Source organism: Aegilops tauschii, chromosome 4, assembly GCF_002575655.3.
Source record: "Aegilops tauschii subsp. strangulata cultivar AL8/78 chromosome 4, Aet v6.0, whole genome shotgun sequence".
Taxonomy (NCBI): Eukaryota; Viridiplantae; Streptophyta; class Magnoliopsida; order Poales; family Poaceae; genus Aegilops; species Aegilops tauschii.
The window spans coordinates 62,399,405-62,407,630 of NC_053038.3; positions in this window are offsets into that span (position 1 = coordinate 62,399,405).

Sequence of the window (8,226 nt, forward strand, 5' to 3'; positions counted from 1 at the left end):
AAACGAGGACTTCCGTTACAATTCTGAGCCATGGTTCATTTCTCAATTCAGTACCACCACCACCCCCCCTCCCCTCCAAAAAAAACGTATAAAGACCAATATAGGCCTTTGAAAAGGACAACGATAACGGCCACACGTGTGGGCGTTAAGAAGTCTGCCCACATGTTTTGTGTGGTGTCTAAGAGGACCAGCCCACATCTAGGCAAAACAACTAGCGTCCACACGTCTCTTTTTTCCCTTGCGGTCCCTCTCACACGCCTACGTGTGGGCAAAATGCATAACGCCCACACGACCTTTCTCAGCCACCTACCTCACGGTCCCGCGCTCCGAGCGTGACAGTCACCACGCGTCCCCGCAGTTCCCATGGTTCGGACCCTCTTCAACGTCCGTTTACCTGCAGTTGCCATGTCGCTGAACTACAGTTGCCATGGTTGCTCAACTGCAGTTGCCATCTCAGGTCAAGTGCCAGATGCCATTTTGGACAACTGCAGCTATTGCCATGTATGGTCTGATTTACTATAGTTGCCATAATTTGAAGACTTTAGAGGTTGCCACCTAGTAACACTAAGCAGTTGCCATGTATGGTCTGGTTTACTACAGTTGCCATGATTTGAAAACCTTAGGAGTTGCCACCTACTAACACTAGGCAGTTGCCGTGTATCGCTACAAAGAGACATGGCAAAACAACATGTTCGGATAAAAAGAGAGTTGCCATCTGCTTACAAGCACACTAGGGCAGTTGCCGTGTACCCTGCAAAACATATGGCAACTGACATGTTCGGGTAAAAAAAAGAGTTGCCACCTACTTACAAGCACACTAGGGCAGTTGCCATGTACACTGCAAAACGCATGGCAACTGGCAGCTTGGGTGTGGTGTAGGGGAACGTAGTAATTTCAAAAAAAATTCCTACGCACACGCAAGATCATGGTGATGCATAGCAACGAGAGGGGAGAGTGTTGTCCACGTACCCTCGTAGACCGACAGCGGAAGCGTTATCACAACGCGGTTGATGTAATCGTACGTCTTCACGATCCGACCGATCAAGTACCGAACGCACGGCACCTCCGAGTTCTACACACGTTCAGCTCGATGACGTCCCTCGAACTCCGATCCAGCCGAATGTTGAGGGAGAGTTTCCTCAGCACGACGGCGTGGTGACGGTGATGATGTTCTACCGACGCAGGGCTTCGCCTAAGCTCCGCAATGATATTATCGAGGTGTAATTTGGTGGAGGGGGCACCGCACACGGCTAAAAGATCTCAAGGATTAATTGTTGTGTCTCTGGGGTGCCCCCTGCCCCCGTATATAAAGGAGCAAGGGAGGAGGAGGCCGGCCCTAGGAGGGGGCGCACCAAGTGTGGAGTCCTACTAGGACTCCCTAGTCCTAGTAGGATTCCACCTCCCATATGGAATAGGAAAAGAGGAAGGGAAAAAGAGAAGGAAGGAAGGGGGCGCCCCCCTTCCCTAGTCCAATTCGGACCAGACCAAGGGGAGGGGTGCGGCCACCCTTGAGGCCCTTTTTCTTCTTTCCCGTATGGCCCAATAAGGCCCAATACGTATTCCCGTAACTCTCCGGTACTCCGAAAAATACCCGAATCACTCGGAACCTTTCCGAAGTCCGAATATAGTCGTCCAATATATCGATCTTTACGTCTCGACCATTTCGAGGCTCCTCGTCATGTCCCCGATCTCATCCGGGACTTCGAACGCCTTCGGTACATCAACATACATAAACTCATAATAAAACTGTCATCGTAACTTTAAGCGTGCGGACCCTACGGGTTCGAGAACTATGTAGACATGACCGAGACACGTCTCCGGTCAATAACCAATAGCGGGACCTGGATGCCCATATTGGCTCCCACATATTCTACGAAGATCTTTATCGGTCAGACCGCATAACAACATACGTTGTTCCCTTTTTCATCAGTATGTTACTTGCCCGAGATTCGATCGTCGGTATCTCGATACCTAGTTCAATCTCGTTACCGGCAAGTCTCTTTACTCGTTCCGTAACACATCATCCCGCAACTAACTTATTAGTCACAATGCTTGCAAGGCTTATAGTGATGTGCATTACCGAGTGGGCCCAGAGATACCTCTCCGACAATCGAAGTGACAAATCCTAATCTCGAAATACGCCAACCCAACAAGTACCTTTGGAGACACCTGTAGAGCACCTTTATAATCACCCATTTACGTTGTGACGTTTGGTAGCACACAAAGTGTTCCTCCGGTAAACAGGAGTTGCATAATCTCATAGTCAGAGGAACATGTATAAGTCATGAAGAAAGCAATAGCAACATACTAAACGATCGGGTGCTAAGCTAACGGAATGGGTCAAGTCAATCACGTCATTCTCCTAATGAGGTGATCTCGTTAATCAAATGACAACTTATGTCTATGGCTAGGAAACATAACCATCTTTGATTAACGAGCTAGTCAAGTAGAGGCATACTACTGACACTCTGTTTGTCTATGTATTCACACATTTATTATGTTTCCGGTTAATACAATTCTAGCATGAATAATAAACATTTATCATGATATAAGGAAATAAATAATAACTTTATTATTGCCTCTAGGGCATATTTCCTTCAGTCTCCCACTTGCACTAGAGTCAATAATCTAGTTCACATCGCCATGTAATTTAACATGAATAGTTCACATCACCATGTGATTAACACCCATGGTTCACATCGTCATGTGACCATCACCCAAAGGGTTTACTAGAGTCAGTAATCTAGTTCACATCGCTATGTGATTAACACCCAAAGAGTACTAAGGTGTGATCATGTTTTGCTTGTGAGATAATTTTAGTCAACGGGTCTGTCACATTCAGATCCGTAAGTATTTTGCAAATTTCTATGTCTACAATGCTCTGCATGGAGCTACTCTAGCTAATTGTTCCCACTTTCAATATGTATCTAGACCGAGACTTAGAGTCATCTAGATTAGTGCCAAAACTTGCATCGACGTAACCTTTTATGACGAGCCTTTTGTCACTTCCATAATCGAGAAACATATCCTTATTCCAGTAAGGATAATTTTGACCGCTGTCCAGTGATCTACTCCTAGATCACTATTGTACTCCCTTGCCAAAATCAGTGTAGGGTATACAATAGATCTGGTACACAGCATGGCATACTTTATAGAACCTATGGCCAAGGCATAGGGAATGACTTTCATTCTCTTTCTATCTTTTGCCGTGGTCGGGCTTTGAGTCTTTACTCAATTTCACACCTTGTAACATAGGCAAGAACTCTTTTCTTTGACTGTTCTATTTTGAACTACTTCAAAATCTTGTTAAGGTATGTACTCATTGAAAAACTTATCAAGCGTCTTCATCTATCTCTATAGATCTTGATGCTCAATATGTAAGCAGCTTCACCGAGGTCTATCTTTGAAAAACTCCTTTCAAACACTCCTTTATGCTTTGCAGAATAATTCTACATTATTTCCGATCAACAATATGTCATTCACATATACTTATCAGAAATGCTGTAGTGCTCCCATTCACTTTCTTGTAAATACAGGCTTCACCGCAAGTCTGTATACAACTATATGCTCTGATCAACTTATCAAAGCGTATATTCCAACTCCGAGATGCTTGCACCAGTCCATTGATGGATCGCTGGAGCTTGCATATTTTGTTAGCACATTTAGGATTGACAAAACCTTCTGGTTGTATCATATACAACTCTTCTTTAATAAATCCATCAAGGAATGCAGTTTTGTTTATCCCTTTGCCAGATTTCATAAAATGCGGCAATTGCTAACATGATTCAGACAGACTTAAGCATAGATACAGTGAGAAACTCTCATCGTAGTCAACATCTTGAACTTGTCGAAAACCTTTTTGCGACAATTCTAGCTTTGTAGATAGTGATACTACTATCAGCGTCCGTCTTCCTCTTGACAATCCATTTATTCTCAATTGCTTGCCGATCATCGGGCAAGTCAACCAAAGTCCACACTTTGTTCTCATACATGGATCTCATCTCAGATTTCATGGCCTCAAGCCATTTTGCGGAATCTGGGCTCACCATCGCTTCTTCATAGTTCGTAGGTTCGTCATGGTCTAGTAACATAACCTCCAGAACAGGATTACCGTACCACTCTGGTGCGGATCTTACTCTGGTTTACCTACGAGGTTTGGTAGTAACTTGATCTGAAGTTACATGATCATCATCATTAACTTCCTCACTAATTGGTGTAGAAGTCACAGGAACAGATTTCTGTGATCCAATAAGGGAGCAGGTACAGTTACCTCATCAAGTTCTACTTTCCTCCCACTCACATCTTTCGAGAGAAACTCCTTCTCTAGAAAGGATCCATACTTAGCAACGAATGTCTTGCCTTCGGATCTGTGATAGAAGGTGTACCCAACTGTCTCCTTTGGGTATCCTATGAAGACACATTTCTCCGATTTGGGTTTGAGCTTATCAGGATGAAATTTTTTCACATAAGCATCGCAACCCCAAAATTTTAAGAAACGACAACTTTGGTTTCTTGCCAAACCACAGTTCATAAGGCGTCGTCTCATCGGATTTTGATGGTGCCCTATTTAACGTGAATGTAGCTGTCTCTAATGCATAACCCAAAACGATAGTGGTAAATTGGTAAGAGACATCATAGATTGCACTATATCCAATAAAGTACGGTTATGACGTTCGGACACACCATTACACTATGGTGTTCCAGGTGGCGTGAGTAGTGAAACTATTTCACATTGTTTTAACTGAAGGCCAAACTCGTAACTCAAATATTTTACCTCTGCGATCATATCGTAGAAACTTTTATTTTCTTGTTACGATGATTCTCCACTTTACTCTGAAATTCTTTGAACTTTTCAAATGTTTCAGACTTTGTGTTTCATCAAGTAGATATACCCATATCTGCTCAAATCATCTGTGAAGGTCAGAAAATAATGATACCTGCTACGAGCCTCAATATTCATCGGACCACATACATCTGTATGTATGATTTCCAACAAATCTGTTGCTCTCTCCATAGTTCCGGAGAACGGCGTTTTAGTCATCTTGCCCATGAGGCACGGTTCGCAAGCATCAAGTGATTCCAAAATCCCATCAGTATGGAGTTTCTTCATGCGCTTTACACCAATATGACCTAAACGGCAGTACCACAAATAAGTTGCACTATCATTATTAACTTTGCATCTTTTGGCTTCAATATTATGAATATGTGTATCACTACAATCGAGATCCAACGAACCATTTTCGTTGGTGTGTATGACCATAAAGGTTCTATTCATGTAAACAGAATAACAATTGTTCTCTAACTTAAATGAATAACCGTATTGCAATAAACATGATCAGATCATATTCATGCTCAACGCAAACACCAAATAACACTTATTTAGTTTCAACACTAATCCCGAAAGTACAGGGAGTGTGCGATGATGATCATATCAATCTTGGAACTACTTCCAACACACATCGTCACCTCGCCTTTTACTAGTCTCTGTTTATTCTGCAACTCCCGTTTTCGAGTTACTACTCTTTAGCAACTGAACCAGTATCAATTACCGAGGGGTTGCTATAAACACTAGTAAAGTACACATCAATAATCTGTGTATCAAATATACCTTTGTTCACTTTTACTAGTCTCTGTTTATTCTGCAACTCCCGTTTCGAGTTACTACTCTTAGCAACTGAACTAGTATCAATTACCGAGGGATTGCTATAAACACTAGTAAAGTACACATCAATAATCTGTATATCAAATATACCTTTGTTCACTTTGCCATCCTTCTTATCCACCAAATAGTTGGGGTAGTTCCGCTTCCAGTGACCAGTCCCTTTGCAGTAGAAGCACTTAGTCTCAGGCTTAGGACCAGACTTAGGCTTCTTCACTTGAGCAGCAACTTGCTTGCCGTTCTTTTGAAGTTCCCCTTTTCCCTTTGCCCTTTTCTTGAAACTAGCGGTCTCGTCAACCATCAACACTTGAAGTGGTCTCGTCAACCATCAACACTTGATGTTTTTCTTGATTTCTACCTTCGTCGATTTCAGCATCACGAAGAGCTCGGGAATTACTTTCGTCATCCCTTGCATACCATAGTTCATCACGATGTTCTACTAACTTGGTGATGGAGACTAGAGAATTCTGTCAATCACTATTTTATCTGGAAGATAAACTCCCACTTGATTCAAGCGATTGTAGTACCCAGACAATCTGAGCACATGCTCACTAGTTGAGCGATTCTCCTCCATCTTTTTGCTATAGAACTTGTTGGAGATTTCATATCTCTCAACTCGGGTATTTGCTTGAAATATTAACTTCAACTCCTGGAACATCTCATATGGTCCATGACGTTCAAAACGTCTTTGAAGTCCCGATTCTAAGCTGTTAAGCATGGTGCACTAAACTATCAAGTAGTCAACATATTGAGCTAGCCAAACGTTCATAACGTCTGCATCTGCTCCTGCAATAGGTCTGTCACCTAGCGGTGCATCAAGGACATAATTTTTCTGTGCAGCAATGAGGATAATCCTCAGATCACGGATCCAATCCGCATCTTTGCTACTAACATCTTTCAACATAATTTTTCTCTAGGAACAAAAAATAAACATAGGGAAGCAACAACGCGAGCTATTGATCTACAACATAATTTGCAAAATACTATCAGGACTAAGTTCATGATAAATTTAAGTTCAATTAATCATATTACTTAAGAACTCCCACTTAGATAGACATCTCTCTAATCATCTAAGTGATTACGTGATCCAAAGCAACTAAACCATGTCCGATTAACACGTGAGATGGAGTAGTTTCAATGGTGAACATCACTATGTTGATCATATCTACTATATGATTCACGCTCGACCTTTCGGTCTCTGTGTTCCGATGCCATATCTGTATATGCTAGGCTCGTCAAGTTTAACCTGAGTATTCCGCGTGTGCAACTGTTTTGCACCCGTTGTATTTGAACGTAGAGCCTATCACACCCGATTAACACGTGGTGTCTCAGCACGAAGAACTTTTGCAACGGTGCATACTCAGGGAGAACACTTTTATCTTGAAATTTTAGTGAGAGATCATCTTATAATGCTACCGTCAATCAAAGCAAGATAAGATGCATAAAGGATTAACATCACATGCAATCAATATAAGTGATATGATATGGCCATCATCATCTTGTGCTTGTGATCTCCATCTCCGAAGCACCGTGCTTGTGATCTCCATCTCCGAAGCACCGTCATGATCACCATCGTCACCGGCGCGACACCTTGATCTCCATCGTAGCATCGTTGTCGTCTCGCCAACTTATTGGTTTTACGACTATTGCTACCGCTTAGTGATAAAGTAAAACTATTACATGGCGATTGCATCTCATACAATAAAGCGACAACCATATGGCTCCTGCCAGTTGCCGATAACTCGGTTACAAAACATGATCATCTCATACAACACATTATATCACATCATGTCTTGACCATATCACATCACAACATGCCCTGCAAAAACAAGTTAGACGTCCTCTACTTTGTTGTTGCAAGTTTTACGTGGCTGCTACGGGCTTAGCAAGAACCGTTCTTACCTACGCATCAAAACCACAACGATAGTTTGTCAAGTTGGTGCTGTTTTAACCTTCGCAAGGACCGGGCGTAGCCACACTCGATTCAACTAAAGTGAGAGAGACAGACACCCGCCAGTCACCTTTAAGCAACGAGTGCTCCGAACGGTGAAACCAGTCTCGCGTAAGCGTACGCGTAATGTCGGTCCGGGCCGCTTCATCTCACAATACCACTGAACCAAAGTATGACATGCTGGTAAGCAGTATGACTTATATCGCCCACAACTCACTTGTGTTCTACTCGTGCATAGCATCAACGCATAAAACCAGGCTCTGATACCACTGTAGGGGAACGTAGTAATTTCAAAAAATTTCCTACGCAGACGCAAGATCATGGTGATGCATAGCAACGAGAGGGGAGAGTGTTGTCCACGTACCCTCGTAGACCGACAGCGGAAGCGTTATCACAACGCGGTTGATGTAATCGTACGTCTTCACGATCCGACCGATCAAGTACCGAACGCACGGCACCTCCGAGTTCTACACACGTTCAGCTCGATGACGTCCCTCGAACTCCGATCCAGCCGAGTGTTGAGGGAGAGTTTTGTCAGCACGACGGCGTGGTGACGGTGATGATGTTCTACCGACGCAGGGCTTCGCCTAAGCTCCGCAATGATATTATCGAGGTG